Here is a 17,640-nt window from a genome sequence, read left to right on the forward strand (position 1 = left end):
ATATATATATGTATATTTTGTACATTATACACAGTGTATGGTGTTGCAGTCCACCAACACGGCCGATAGATAAACGATACCGCTTAAACAAAAAATAATAATAAAAGTTCGAAAAATAAATTAAAAAATACATTGAACAAAAATATATTGTTTGATGTATGTATATTTTCATATTTTATATTATACTATTAAGTAATAAAATAATTGTTTTATACTTTTATTATATATAGGTATATTACAGTAAGCAGTTAGCACATTCATGTGATATTCTATCGTTTCATTATCTAGCGAGTTTGAGCATTGATTCTGCAGTAGGTATATTTATGTCCAGGTTCCAGCTGGAGTTCAAATGAGACGGATAAACAAGTAAACGTTATGGTTATATTGTATTATTGTATGAATAGGGAATATTGTTTGTAAAATGTAAATAATTAACTATAAATTATTATACTCGGATATTCGATTTAATAAAAAGAAAAAAATTCAGGTCGTGCAGTCACTCCGGTTCATAATTAATTATAATTTATAAACAATATCATTATTGACATAGACACACTGAGTCGTTAATAATATTATACTTACGTCGTCGCTCGAAGTCTAACAACATAAACATCAATATTATTACCATATACGCAGAGTCTATAATAAACATTATACATAAATATTTAACATTTCTAGTGCTCGCTAGCACGAGTTTATAATACGTGAATTTCATATCGTAATATCGCATACAATTTACATTTAAATTAAAATAAACATAATTATGTACAATTGTCGGTCGACATGATGCAATTACATGTAGGTACATGATGTGAATTTTCATGAATATAAATATATATTTTATGTGTAGGTAAGTACGTCATATCATAACATTATATTATATATCACAGTGTATATATTATATTATTATTATTATTATAAGTGGTATTTCGAACAAATATGCTCGTGTTTTCTTTGCTAGAATATTATTGTCTTGTATATAATAAAAAGTGAACCAGAATACGTAAATATTTGTACTCAAAATGTATTATACGACGTACCAACGTTATAGGTAGATCGTAGGTATATGACGTGAATACAATAATAATAATAATACAGGTAAAACGAAAAATGAAATTATATTTTACATAGATCATAATATTGTTATCTTGTGCCCAACGAAAAACAAAATCATTTTTTCGCTGTGACAATATGCACCCATTTACATATAATATATTATCTACTAATAATATTATAATAGTTGGAGGAAATTTTTTTTTTATCTTCTGTATACTCGATATCAACTAGTAACGTAATCCTACAAAAAACTCTTCGTTGCCTCGCATTTAATCCATTAATTCAGTTTTATATTCTCTGAATGACACATTTCGATTTACTTTCCAATCAGGAGATTATTAGCTGAAAAGGTATTGACAGTAAAATAGTAGTATTTTTACTGCACCAAAAGGTAACGACTGATGCAAAAAAAGTAAAAACACACATCGTCATAAAGTTACTAAGATCTGTACATCAATCATCGCTTCTCTAAGATTCTAAAATAATAAAATCTACATTTACGAATTTTTTAGTTGATATTTCATAGCTAATAAGGTACAAACAAAAATTAAATAAAAATACATGTATATATTCATCGGGTGCTTGTGCTGGATGATGATTGGGAATACTGGTGTTGCAGTTGACATTAACAATTTATTCATGATGGCACATCTTCTCGAACATTCCTAGTTCTTACTTCTTACCATTGTCTTCCTTAATACAATTTTTCAACTAAGAACTTATAGATATTTTAAAATAAATTCGAACTCGAAATCCTCAAAATAAACAAAATGTTAACTTTATTTATTCAGAACTTTTAATCTATTTTTTTTTTAACAACATTCCTAAAATGGATTCAATAAGTTATTATTTTTCAAAGAAACTATAGTAAATAATATGCGTAATAGATTATTATTACTATAGTAAAAACTTCTAGACCTTAATCAATATTTTTTGCTGTTGAGTCATACCAGTCTGCTATTGCTGCACAGCGTTATTCATTATTACTTATTAGGTGAGTACTTATTTTTCGACAAACACGTCACAGTTCGATTATATTTGAAGGTAAATTGTTGTTAGGTAAGTAGGTAACTATAATAATAATATTATGACTTGTAATATACAAAACAATATAATTATAATACCTACTTATAGGTATAGAAGTACCTTTGAGTTTTATTTCAACTTTTAGATCAACGATCGTGTTATTATTATATTTTGTGTTTGTAATTTATTCATTTTTATTAGTTATTTCTTATTACTTGTTACATATTATTTTATAGTACTATGTACATTATATGAATATAATATTATAATAATATACCTAATAATATACTTTTGTACTATACCATTTATACCATAACGACTTCAAGGGAATTCGATGAAAATTATTTAAGATTCTCAAAGAAAACTGCCATGCTTTCATGAGAATTCCAAGAAATGATTTCCAATTGTTTATAGTGGAGCTTTGGTAATGCAACGTATCTAATTATTATAATAATAATTATTTGTTTTCAAAAGTCTGAAATGTATTTCTCAGAGTGTACGACAATATTATAATATTGTTTATGGGGAAAAAAATATATTTTGCGGTAAGTAAAGGTCACGTAAAAAGTAATTTTAAATGTTTACAGAATACTAAACAGGTGGAGAGAAAAAGTTTAAATTCGATGTGGTCTGACTATGTATACTTTCTTATATCAGCTAACGTACTGCATTATGTACGTAGAATTACTTTGAAAAGAGAATCATTGAAATAATAATATGATTCCAAGGAAGCAAGAAAAATAAAACATCGTAACATGAATACAAAGGTAGGTATATCGTATATATGTAATGTTATTGAAAAACTTCTCGTACATGAGCTAGGGAGGGGAGTACCTATAGTAGTCACATTCGCGGAATCATGAAATAATTTATATACATAGGGTATACACTGCTATATTCTATAGTATCCATGTTTAATATATGGTTAGTGGTTACGATGTAGTAGCACAATATTATTACAATTTAGCAGCACAAATATTACAATAACAATAATATATTAGAGGCCCTTGACGCTCGATCCGTAGACATAATCAAAAATATTATGTTGTCCCTTGTTGAAAATAATTAGCCTCCAAACGTTGTATGAATACGATTTTTTCTTATGGATTTGTTACAACGAAAATGTAACTCCAACTAAGTCAATCCCGCTAATAAGAAGATACAGTAAAAACGTAGATAGATAAAAAATATTAATTAATTTTCGTACATTTAAATTGGAAAACTCATTGTTGTATAGGAGAAAACAAAATAAAATATAAAGGCATTTACTATGTATAGCTTTTAATTATTTAATCAACTTTTTAATTAAAATGAAGTTATTAAAAAGTAAAAACCAACACGTTTTTTGTATGATACCTGTATAATGAATTATAATAATATTAATATTACAAAAGTTCGCCGCAGTGATCAGTGGGCCAGTCCACCCGTCGTTCCGATATTTCCTATAACCCGAATCGCGTGTAACGGTGCAGATCTCCAAGTCTCCAGTCCAATCGTCGTCATACTGATTATAATTAGTATTATATACTACGCGATCGTTTTATTGTATAATAATAGTGGACTACTGCAGCGGTGGTACATATGACTATTAACTCTACAGTAATGTTAAATATATATATATATATATATATATCAATATATCATGATAATATGGTTGCGGGCGTTTAGCGACGGAAAACGTACAAAAGACCGACCGCGAAATACGGGGGGCCGCCGCCGCCGCCGCCTCGAATGTTGATAAAAGATATTATCATAAAATTATATAGTCGTATACTCGGTATTTATACAAATGTGTAGGGGTGTCAGGTTTGACGGACCGCAATAATTATTTATGTGTGTATAGTCGGGGCGGCGGTCGTGCACGGTCCGCGCATGCAATGTATACTTATAAAATGTCATGCATCTGGCCGTGTGTGCAGTACATAACGATATGTGCGCGTGTGCGGTCGTCTCTGGGGACACTTGGTCGGGATCCGATAAAAATTCATGAGACGCCGCCGCCGATACGACCGATCCGTTTAGCGACGGTCGGGGAGGAAAAAAATATAAAAACAAATCGTATTAACTATTGCACGGTCCTATACGGCGTATATGAAATACGTAACGCGAGTGTATGGAGGGGTTAGGGGTGGTCGGTTTGCGGTGATGGCAGGGTTGAGGGTTTGTGGCGGTTCCACAGAGAGTTGGCTGAGAGATGCATGCCAAGACGACGTGCGGTAGGGGTGAAATTTGGAAAATATTCAATACAGTTCGAAATCCTAAGGTACGGCGTAACCGTTGGTGTATATTATTTGAGACCCAATAATAAGTCTCGTAAAACCTCTAGGCTTACCTTATTTTATGATTTACCTATTTATATACGTTTAATAGATAAAGGTTGAAATCGAAATGACAGGTATATAATAAGAATAATACTCAACGGGTTTGCCGAATTTTAATTTTCAAGTACAAGTCTGTCTGTAGTGTTGTGCAGACCAGAGACGTCTTCCAAGGAACCAAATGTGATAGTCGCTCCCACTCCTCAAAGCTTTTTTAAAAATATTGTTAATTTTGTATTATTAATTATTCTGTAACTGTTTATGTGTGTATAAATAAATCAAATTGTATAAGACAAGGAAATAATAAGTGTGAGACAATGCTCGGGGGAGCGATACGTCATGCGTCCTCTTATAAAAAAAATATAATATGTACAATATACATAATACTTATAGAAATAAATATTATAAGACTTTAGTTTTCACCCTCCCCCCCTAAAAATTGTTTCAGGGACGCACCTGATACAGCCGATATCAACATAAGATTTAGGTACGTGTTCGAGTAGGATACGCTCTTCGACGATTAAAATAAACTTTGAGCATCTCTCGTGCGACCAGTGATAAATTCATTATCAGGGCCCAAATTTAACATTTTACACGTTTCATAATTCCATATATTTTTTAAAGAAATATTTAACCTAATAATTTAAATGTGTAGGTATAATTAAAAACATTTAAAAAATGTGAGAGTAAATATTATAAAATATGCATTGTGTAGTTGATATAGCGTTGATACAAATAAACAGAGATAATATTCAAAAGCTGAGTGACGCGATTAGGAATGGTTTTTGTAAATTACAGTAGCTTTACTTGCTTACACTTAATGAATAATGTATATTTTAAAATAAAAGACATTTAAAACTATTATGATTAACTAATTGTTTTAAAAACTTGTGAATAAACAGCTAATGCCAGTTTATTAAAAGCAAAGTAAAGTAAAGTAAGAAGGTATTCAAAAGTCTTGCTTTGCTAGTATTTTATGAGTACGGAATAACAAATAAAAATAGTATTCGTTAAGTAAGTGGTGACCAATGCTTAAGAGGCGTATCCAATAATGTATTTAACAAAATATACAACGATAAATTAATATATAATCTACCTATATAACCTACATACAATATACCTTCCTATTATTTTGTGGATATACCTACGCATTACCGACAATATCGTTATGTTATTCGGAAACCGCGGAGTATATAACCTGAGGAATATAGCCTTATTTAATATTGAATTTTGAATAATAAATCTATGCATTCACATGTGGTCAAGTGAATGTCGATGTCGTAATTGGAAATCTGCTCACGATTCGTGTATTTGTAGATATTTTAATCCGTGGACACCGCTTAGTCACGCCGTTTAAAAACAATATGGTTTCTAGTCCGAGAAGTCAACATTTAAAAGCATGTACGATATAAATTTAAAGTCGCGCACTCCGTAAAGCCACTTTTTCTACAGCGATGTAATCAATGTATGTGTAGTCGACTTTTGGATGGTGTTCTCAGGCGTCTCGGTGAACAAGACTGTACACGATTATTGAAACTAGGTATAAATATTAATTTCAAAGTATACTGAACCACGAGTAAATGTAATATTAGTTTATTTACGGGCCACGTCTATTGCAAAGACTGCACGTGGAACTTTTGCAACTACACACTTTTGAGACTTGTACCGGCTGTAGCCGGTCTGCTCCGTCCGCCCTCACAGGAAAATTATTCGGGGCTAATTTTCTCAGAGAAACTAGTACTGACCACAGGTACTCGCGTAAGCCACTTTGCTTACACGGTTTTCGGACAGTTAATATGCGCGTGTAGCATATACAAGCACGCAATGTAATATTGTACTCCCAATAATAGAGCATAATATACAAGTATATTATCTGACAGAGTCATCACCCATACAACATGCCTACGATTTTACAACAATATCGATATCACGACGATGACGATACAATATAATGTATATAATAATATGTATATATTGTGTTACTATACTAAATTTACTGTGATATTATAATATATGGGTAGGTACGGCGCAAAGTCGATGATGGTATCTCCGAGCGACCCCTCGACGACGACTATATTATAATAATATATAAAATTACGCTGCAGAACAAGGGTCGTCCGGTATACATATAATATTGTACGTTATATACGTGTACGATATACTCGCGCACATATCGGACGAGGGTAGATATTATACGATATTAAATATACTCACAAACACACCCACACACACACACACACACACACACACACACACACACACACACACACACTGCCCGCGTATGCATAATAGACCGTATAATGGTGTACGAGTCGTACTTTTATTTTGTTTTTTTTTTTTTTTTTAAACACACACACGCTGCGACACGCCCTCTCTTTGTAACGTAAAAAACCGGAGATCGCGTAACTAATTTATGGTTTCATAAAGATGTTAATACAGTGTACGTATATGTGTACGACACACGTCGACGGCGGTGGGGTGAACGTTTGTGTGTGTACCTATATATAACAATATTATACGATACGTTTATATAGCCATCTGGCCGGAAAAAAATCCGACCGTGACAAAACGGCCGCGGCAAGTGCGCCGTCGACCACCGCCGTTTTTGTCCTGCGATGATTGTATTAAGTATAAATATTGTTATTCATATTGTATACGCATATATACGAATGTGGAGCGACAAACGGCGAGTCTGTAACGTTCATTATTATATCGTTTAAAAATATAAATATATGTCGGCACATATATAGATACCCGCGCGATGTAACAGTCGATAAAAATATGATATTGCATTATGCCGCTGAAAGTCGCACAATAATAATAATATAGTCTGTACCTACCACCTATATATTGTATACGCACTGCTCCTAGGTCGGACCCCGAGTCATTATAATGGTCAAAATATTCCGATTCGGTTAGATATTTTCAGACCACCCGTCACGGATCTATGGACCGGTGGACATCTTGTTATTGTCAAGACACTTCTTTTGAATAGAAAGTGTAACTTAGATCTGCGATGCGAGGTGTAGCGAATATTGATCATAACGAACACCTTAAGCACCTTGCAGCGTGGACCTTACATATATGCAGAGACAGGCCAAGCAAATATTGGTAAGTAACGACGGCAAGTAAAAAATAGGGAGAAAATGATCCGGGACCGTGATTAACAGATGCTGGTGACAGTGGAAGCCGAAACATTTACAGAGCTGTAAGGCTAATGATATAAGGCTAATTGCGGTATAATATTTGTGTATTACCTATATGGATTATCACAACGATACAACATTTCAATGGTTTTTTTGTTATATTATATGTGCCTATCATATACAAATAATATTAAACAAGTATATATTGTGCGCAGTTGAATTGCAGGCAGCAGCGGATATGTCTTGCAAGGATTCTGCGAACTGGCAAAAAATCTTTATTGTCAAGGTATATTTCAATAATATTTTATTTTATTAAATATTTATAGTGGCCACATACATTGTACGAACGGCGTTTTCCAGAAACATTGCCCCGGGGATGTTGTGGATGGTGTATTTATAGATATATCATATATCTGATCCTATGTGCATAGTACAAACCATAGACCTATACACTGAGTTTATAGCAAGGTAAATATATCCACCTTGGTTTATAGATCTGTGATACTAAATATCAATAATAACTGCATGCAGTAACATATAAGCCTGCAGAGGTTTTTACATTTTTTGGTTTATACTTTTCTTTATATTAAATATTGTATATACACTGCTGTTTCCTTCTGTGATTAGTAAATTGTTCAGTTAGGTTTAGAAATATTTTTTTCAAGGCAATGATAAAAAAAAAGTTGTTGAAAAGTATTTGAGTACATTTTTTTTATTACTTTTTGAATGAATGTATTTGTATATGTAGATATTTAAAATTTAAAAATAATTGTAAAACAACTGAAATTTGTCATCAAAAATTCGGCAACATCGTTTCGAATTTTGAGAACAGTCGTACATCTTAAAAGATTCAAAATCATGTTCTTTGTAATTTCGGCATTGCTCTAAGTCTTATCCAAAAAAGGTAATACTCCCGGAATCACACTCCACAGGGAAAGGCGACGAGCTATTATGAATATGAATTGACTGACAGATCCGTTGTCGTCAGTGCTATACCTATTTTAGGGATGACTGTTTGTATGATGTTGCCATGTCAAATGGCTGTTATTTATTAAATTTAACTTAATTTATTACAGTGGTACGTGTGAGCAATGAACATGCATGCTATATCATTAAAATTAACTTTATGACAATATGCATTTTACACATTGTAGTTTAATTTTTAAACACAACGTCGAGAAAACAACTGCAGAGAATAGGTATAAAACGTATAGGTAGGTCTCGTAAATCGTAATATGTTTTCTGTAAAATAAATTCGCTCATCATTGAAATTTTGTACATCATTTATTTTGTTAGCATAACTGTAAATCTATAATATGACTGCATTTTTTCAATAATTAAAACATTACTGACTTGAAATCAAACTAAAATTATTTAAATGTTTTTTGTGATTTTTAAAAATTAGAGAATCTCATGTTATTATAAAAGTGGATTGGTCTCTTCCATAAAGTATTTAACATCATTTATACTTTTCAAGGTTCAGACGGGGAATATATTATAGACTTACCTAATAATGGCTGCAGGATGGGTGTACCATGCATTACGACGACGAACACGATGGTTGACGAGTCCCACTGCAGTGTACCTATGATAATATTACAATTATTGATATGTAGGCAAAATCTGGCAATGTGCTGATTTTGATCAACTTAGAATTATTCATTTATTTATTTTTTATAATCGTTTGTCTTGTGGAAAAATATAATATAATTGTAATATATAGTATTGAATATCGTGTAGCCACAGATTTGTGGCACAATATAATACGCTACAAGATGAATTCAAATTTATTTATCGGTGTTTTCTTTTACGTGGTATATACTTAAGGGAACAAGGGGTGGTAAGATAAAAAACTACTAAGGCTTGTGCCTCTTTTGAATCCGAAGAGACGTGAAAGTTTTTAATTTCATTTTAGCTGGCGCTACAGGGCTATAGTATTGCATTATTTTTATTATACATTGTATATTGTTGGCGGTGGTAGCGGCAGCGAGTAGAGTGGAAATAAAAACCACCAGAAATAGCAAGTTCAATTGTCTTCTCGGAGTCTTTTCTCCTCTCTCGTATCCATCTCACACCCACTACACCTCCGCCATCACCATAACTTGCCGTTATTTTCGTTCGTCGTGTATTTCGCCAGTTGATTAAATTTGTGTTTATTCCCTTCGTGGTGGCTATATTGTGTTAGATTGGAGAGAGTGGTAAGAGTGATAAAAGAAGGAAAATACCAAAAATTAGATCCCCTTGAATAAATCCAGTTAAGATGTAAGTTCCCTTCCCAGGGGGTATTAACACCCTACGAAATAACTATGAATGAAAAATAAAAACTCCGATTGTTTGAAGTCAATGAAAAATGTATCAAACTGCGATGAAAACTATTCTTAGCTATACATCAGTAAAACTCTTTACAATTTAAATACTTAATGGTGACCGAAGCATTTACGTCTTATTACAATATTTGTATCCATTAACTAAATTTTGTTTGAAGCGGAAACTGACGTATTAAACTAATCACAATGATGTTTACATGTATCGGTAAGTATATAGATATAGAATATAGATATTGTATAGTACATGTATGTGTGCACATTTCAATACTACTTATATAATACTTTTATTTTACATATATATTATATTTAATGCGATGTATACAAACAATTTTATTTTAACAATTCACTATATTTTATATGATGACTGTTAGTTTTCAAGTATGGTATCTTGAATTAATATTTTTCAATAAATTTTCACTGGTTTGTTTTGTTTAAATATGCGGTGAGTTGGTGCAGAACCATTTTCAATATAAATAAACCAAACCAAAATTTATAATATTCTATTTACACAGAAATTAATTTTTGAAAGAAAAAAACAGTAATAAATGTAAAAATATATAGTTAACATAATTTTGGTTTGAAGACCTTTTAGATTCTAAGCTGAGTGATGAATGTATTAATATTCGATTTACAAGGTACATTTTTGTAAATTTCGTTTTTATTTTTGTGTATCTTAAACCTAATGTAGCAGTGAAAAGTGAAAACTCTTAATCATCATTGATTTTCAAAATTGAGTGTGATTTCTGGTAGCAAAAAATAAGAAAATTATGGGAATATTTAGATAAATAGTGTTCTAAAAGTTTTAGACAAAGTTTTTTTGATTTAACTCGAAAATGAGTAACTGCAGAGACTTGAAATGTTCACTGAACATGTATAATATGTTAGCATTTAAAACAAATGAAATAACTTCTAAAATATATTTTATTTTATTTTGGTTTTTATTTTTTGTATTTTTGTTTTTAGGTAAAAATCATGAGAATTGAATAGAGGATGAAGAATAAGTTGATCGTATACCAATTTAAAAAAAAATTATATTTTCTCCACTGTATGCAAAACATCCAATTAAATAAATTTAAGATTATTAAACACAATTGCAAAAAAAAACATTTTGTAAACAATTCCTGTTAATACAATGTAACTATGTATAAGTCGTTAGTAATTATTTATATCTACTTTGAGTTCATATATAAATACAAGTATAGTTATTAGTAATTATCTAGCAAGTAGTAAATGTAAATGTATTTGAACATATTTTTTATATTTCGAAAGTTTTTTTTTAAACTAATGCAAATGTTCCATTTTTTTTTAGGAAGTGGCGTCACCAAACTTAAATACGGCTCTCCGTGGTTGCGTGCATACTTCGTTAAGTTTATATAGGTACATTGTGTTATTTTGATTTCAAATTTTGCAATTTCTTTGGTGAAGTATATGTACCGTAATGAAAAGAAAACGTTTTTAACAACAATAATAACGACGACGTTTGTATGACAGTTGTAGGTACCTGTCTATAAATTATATTACAGTAATATATAATATTATACTATGTAATATTATTTTAGTGAACAAAATACTCGCTGTTTCGATTCATAACAACAACGAGTGGTATACTGGTATGTAATAATATTTTGAATACTGTACAGTTATTATAATCTATTACAGAGGAGATATATGAGTTATGTGCTTTTATTTTCCTAAGGAAAACACTTTTTTTTTCATTCGAATTCATTGCAACAAACCAGTATGTAGGTACCTACCATAAAAAAGTAATAGATACTCGATCGTTTCCAATATAAAGTATGTTATATTTCGATGGTATATAATATTACGTAATATATAGATACATATATACACGTTGTTCATAATATATTTAAATATTTCTCTATTGTGAAATATGATCGATTTACGAAAACAATCAAAACTCAAAACTTCTTAAAAGTTTAAAGCTATATATACATCATCATAATATTATAATGTGTAGAGAACCTTGCACGTTGCAAAATCGACTTCGGTCGGAATAGATTTTAGAATTTTATAATAATAGGTTACACGTACGAGAACGCACGCCTCTAATACACACCCACTCTAGCAGTAGCCCACCTATAATACAGTGGCCCACCCAAAACAGTGGCCTACCCACGCGCCGAAGAGCGCCTCCACTAATTAATTATTACATTATACGCAGGTAACCTTTGCAGATAATCACGTATCAGTGACAGCAATAAATCGATAACGCAAGCATATGGAGAGACAAGAGTGTGTCCATAATTAAATGGACAACAATATACCAGCAGATTATACAGTCCGAGAATGCAATGTAATACTTGTTAGGTATACTTATATGTCAAAATATAAAATAGCTATGTGATTTGTAACCAGTATATTGGACTAATAACAGGATGATCACCCGTGCATGGTTATTATTATTATTGTTATTTATATATTGTTTTCAAAAAAAAACTCCCTGATAGTTTTTTAAATTCTAATGAAAACCTACGAAAATTGGGAGATAGGTATTTATAATATCACTTATATTATTATTTGCTTTTATAATCTTACGAAATTAAATGGCATCTTAGTAATTAGTATGATATAATGAGAACAATAACAAACTACTATATTACTAAATATTTACAAACATTTTAACATTTTAAAATTCTCACAACTTGCTTTAAAATTAAAAAAAAAACTATCTAGGTGCTCTAGATGATATTCTTATCTTTGATATTAGGTCGATATTATATTCACTCAAGTATTAAAAATAACAGAGTAAAATAGTTTCTTCTCAAGTAAGGTAGAGACACAACCCGTGCGGGTATAGCTGGTGAAACATCTTAGGTATATGTAATAATATAATATAATAGAACAACGAGGAGCAGACGTCTGTAGTTGTACATAGCGATATTATGGTTATATATATATATATATTATCATACCCCGAACCCTCGGCCGTCTACACCGATAACCGTCGTCTCGAAAATCGCAAGTAACGTATAATATCTTAACACTGAACATATTGTGTACAGGACCAGCTAGTATATAATATTATACATTATAAATCTATATATACCTGCGATGTAGAACATGTTGTAGACGTGATCAAAGGGCTAACGCACGAGAAAGGGGAGCCAAAGTTCAAACGCCATCACCGGTACGCCACTGTCCGTGACGGGTCTTTGTCGGAGGATTAACGTTGGCTAGGAGTTATGTCGTAGTCATCGCCGTCGCTGTCGTCGTCCTTGTTGCAGCAGTTGTGCAGGTCGTCGTCGTAGTGTTCTTCTGTAGCAGTCATACACAAGTTCGAGTCGAAATACACGGGGCCTATGGTAGGGGTGCAATCGTGGCCTTCGCCCTGGGCCGCTGCACTCTTCGACATGCACCTTTTGACATCATATTACCTGTACGTAATGATATGCGAAACCTATATGGAATATACACGAACACGACTCGTTTTTAACTATATGCATTTTTATAGGTACATTTTAAACTTACAATGATTGTTCGAAATTTGAAAAATTACAACCGTTATTTAATTACTCTGATTTTTGGTCATCGCATTGGAGCAATAGTATTGGTGAAGAGGAAGTTATTAATTACGACTTTATCGTGATCATTTTAAAATGTAGGTACTATAAACATTTACAATTTTTACATGCTCATAACTTGCTCTGAAATAAAAAAAAAGCTTATATGAATCATCATAATATGGTCACTTCAGAGTGTCTGAAAACGCAGTCGAGGAAAAATAGCTCAAAAGGTGTTTAGATGAATGATATTGGGCAAATGTTATGTTTTTCTTTAAAGATTAAATCGTACAATCGCGATTTGTGGAGTTCCAGTTGACATCCCTCCGAAAAAATTCAATTTCTTATATTATAACCAAACATAAATGAAAATGAAATATAATACTAAACCACAACTTACTGTATTGCTTGACTCAGAAAAGAAATAGTTGAAGTCTGGTAACATAAAAATAAATTGCGTCCATATAGCTATAATTAATATTATTATACGTAACACAACCACGGGTGGGTTATTCGCATCCCCATTCCCGTCCTCTTTATTGAATACTCGAAAATATTACTACAAACTGATAAACATTTCATACCTTGTCATACTTACTTTCTTAAAAAATATCAACCATAAGCGTAGCTGGTATAGGCAGGTATAGATAAGATACTGAGGTAATACTGATGTATATTTTTTTTAAATAAATAAATAACATTTTTTATCGATATTTATAAAAAAATAAAATTAAAAAATTAAAAAAATGTATTATATTGATTATTTATATTAATTTATTAGTACTTTTAAAGGTGTAAAACATACAGGTATCTACCCATAACTTCGAATCGATTTAATTTTGAATAATTTCGCATATTTTTGGAGTTTTTATATGCTTACCTACATATATAAATATATTTCTCTCTTTTTTAGTGCACGCCTGTAGTGCACGAAGATCTCAGACCAGACTAAAACAATATGCCTAAAAATTATAAAAAAAATGTTCAAGAAAATTAGTGATATGTAAGGGCGGTTAACTTTATGAATCACACTGCGTGTGTAGACAAAGGAACAAAAGTGTTCAATATTTTTTCGTTTATTCGTCTCGCACGCAGTCCAATCTTGCCTGTTAAAAAAAAAAAAAAACATTTGTCGATAAGTATTATACATAGGTACTTATACTCTGAAACAATAATAATATAAATATATACTATATACCTAATACCTATACATAGTACAATATATATTGTGCTCACTTCGATCTGTATAGATCAAATGGATTGTACACAATAATGTATAAACGGGTTGTATTGAAAACATTATGTCGGATTTATAAGTAGGTAGGTATTTATATATATATATATAATTATATTATGTGAACTGACAACACTCGATCGCGGGTGGCAGCTGATGCGTTGCGTTATTATTATGTATTATTATTACGTTATATTATTGTACACTCTTCGGAGGATAAAATATCAAACGAAAGAATGAAAAAATCGTCTCGTATCTAGATTATCGTGCTCACGGTTCGATCTGCTGAACGTTTCTCGTTCAATACTTAAAGACCTACGACTGCTGCCACATATTATATGGATACCTACCCACACGGTTTAATTGTATGTGTATGTATGAACGAACATCACCCTAAATAATATGATCGAACGGCGGCGGCTGTGGTAGTCGAAATATTATTGAGTATATCGTCGTGTACGCGGACAGTAGTCGCCATATTATTATATTGTGGTAGACTACCTGCAGCTATACACATATTGTAGGTATACGTATATTTAAGATGATGATATTATATCATGGTGACTATGAGATCAGAAAAAAAAATCCATTTAATTTTATCGGGAATACGTTGCCGCGTATAATAATGATAAGTACCTATATGTAATAATTGTATACTCGGCGATCCATAAGCACGCTTATACATATATCGTATAATATTATATATTATCATAATACGCGTTATTGCCGGATGGTAGCCCGTTGTAATATTTTTATATCCTTACGCTTAAATATACACATAACTATTGCCCTGTTTGTACGAACGACTTATGTATAATGACACGACCCATACCAACGGAATACGAACCAATATTATATATTATGCATTGATCGTCTATACTGTATATACGTGATTATATATTACACACACACACACACTCGCACATTATGCCGTATATTATAATATGAGTGGTACCTGTACAAGTCCCGAGACGAAATTTCGACGTCTCTGCACCTCATATTATATTGTTTTCGAAACCCATTATAATATACCTACCTATATAATATTATAATGATATCGTGTTACGCGCAGATAATTCGTTCGGGCCCGAATGACCAAATGATACCGCTTGTGTGCGCCGTGTGGTATAATGATTATTATGAGTACAATTTTGTATACGTCGTACAGAATGTATAATATGTTGCCCATCCGTCCATAGGTACCTATACATACCAAGGGCGTTCTCGATTATTTAAATTTGTATACAATAACATATAATATACACAGAAGCTAGAACTCACCGTGTTTCTGTTGTCTGATTATATGTATGTATATGATCGATAAAATGATCGGCTATCGAAAAAAATTGAATACGATCACGATCGGTTTACTTAATTATATATAATATAATTGCATGAAACCAGGACGTTTATTATACATGTGTATAGTTCACTCATAGTATTATAGGTAGCGGCGTTTAAAATATACCTACATACTTGGCTATATATGTAGTATTGTAAACCTGCAGAGAAGCCAGATATCTATATTTTTATCATACAATATTATAATATTGTGTCTTGTCATAATATTATGTGACTTGGTATATGGTACAGTCATCCTCATTCGATTCCCTCAAATGTCTTCTGTCCCTATTCGTGGCTTTAATCCGTAGGTACGGTATTCTAGCGCGGGACCGTACTACCGTAGTGCATAGCATCACAATCTTCAATTGAAACTTTGCATAAGTCACCTATATCAATCGAGTTCAAAATATTTTTGTATGTTTCGATGGGTCTTGGATGACAATTATTTCGCACTCGATCCACGGCGATTAAAGACAATATGCCAATCGGATTTTCAAACTTGAACTATAATAACTCGATAAATCAGAGGTGTAAATCAATTTATTTCCTCTGTTTTATCCAGGGTTCGTTAGTTGGTGGTAAACTAACGAATCACAATTATTACAGCAGCTCAACTTCTGCATGTTGCGTAACACCTGCATGCTATCAGTTACTGATCAACTATAGTCGAGTATTTTTGTCAAAATCTGACCTTCTAAATCGGATGATGTGTATTGCAAAAGACTCAAAGTTTAGGTGATTATTCATGTGTTGTTTTATTAGTAATGAAACGCAAGTCTTCAGTTTTTATCTGTTATCAATCTAGAACATTGTATACGATGTTAATTTTCAAAAAGATATAAAAATAGTAGTCATCACATAATTTGATTGCTTGTCTGTATATTGAGAATTTTCGAATTGTATCGGTAAACACCTGCGCCATTTAGGTATTGATATAGACGATAATATAGTGTGATAATATGTATGTAAATATTTGATTTTAAAATAAAAATACGCCAAAGTAAGTGTTCAAATATACATTAATTGAATACTGAAATACTACTATTCAAAACATTTGTTTAATATTAATTCGATGGATTATCTAAAAACAAACTTGAAATTAAAAATTATTTTAATAGTCAATGAGACTAGTTCAGCTTTCAAGTTGATTAGAAAATACAGAGAAACGCTGTCAATTCATAGTTTAGTTATGAGTGTTAACAATGTAAGATATCGTGAAACGCGACTATATAAACACGAAAAAGACATGCTAAGTCTGAAAATCTCAGAGAGGTGCATCATATTATTTATACTGCAGATCACAATAATAAATAAATTATAATCCGACCCACGTCGTGTATACGTACGTTATCGAATTATCGTAGTATAAGACCTACAATATTATAGCAGCATCAATATCACCGCGCAGTCACCGCGTTTTCGCGAACTATATAATATAGGTATATCGGACCACCCAACCGCATAAATCGGACATCGCATGTGACACGGCCAGGGCGGACCTATATAAATATCACATCTTCTACGATTGTCGTCACCTCAGTCGTCAAGATCGGGAACCGCGTTTTTAGTCCTGCAACAAGCGATGATAATCGTCATAGGTTTAATATTTCGGTATTTACTGCCACCCACAGGTATATTTGATAATACGACGGCAATAATAATATGCTG

The 17,640-nt window shown here is 31.8% G+C and overlaps 1 long non-coding RNA gene across 1 annotated transcript; it reads right to left on the minus strand.

Annotated features, from left to right (window-relative positions):
- Nucleotides 1-8,299: 8,299 nt before the first annotated feature.
- On the minus strand, nucleotides 8,300-14,094 carry LOC111042089. The gene is made up of 3 exons (XR_002605396.1): nucleotides 13,363-14,094; nucleotides 12,941-13,291; nucleotides 8,300-9,131 (listed from the first exon to the last, which is right to left on the minus strand). It is a non-coding gene; the product is annotated as an uncharacterized LOC111042089 (long non-coding RNA).
- Nucleotides 14,095-17,640: the final 3,546 nt, after the last annotated feature.

This window comes from Myzus persicae, unplaced genomic scaffold (genome assembly GCF_001856785.1).
Source record: "Myzus persicae strain clone G006 unplaced genomic scaffold, MPER_G0061.0, whole genome shotgun sequence".
In the NCBI taxonomy this organism is placed as follows: domain Eukaryota; kingdom Metazoa; phylum Arthropoda; class Insecta; order Hemiptera; family Aphididae; genus Myzus; species Myzus persicae.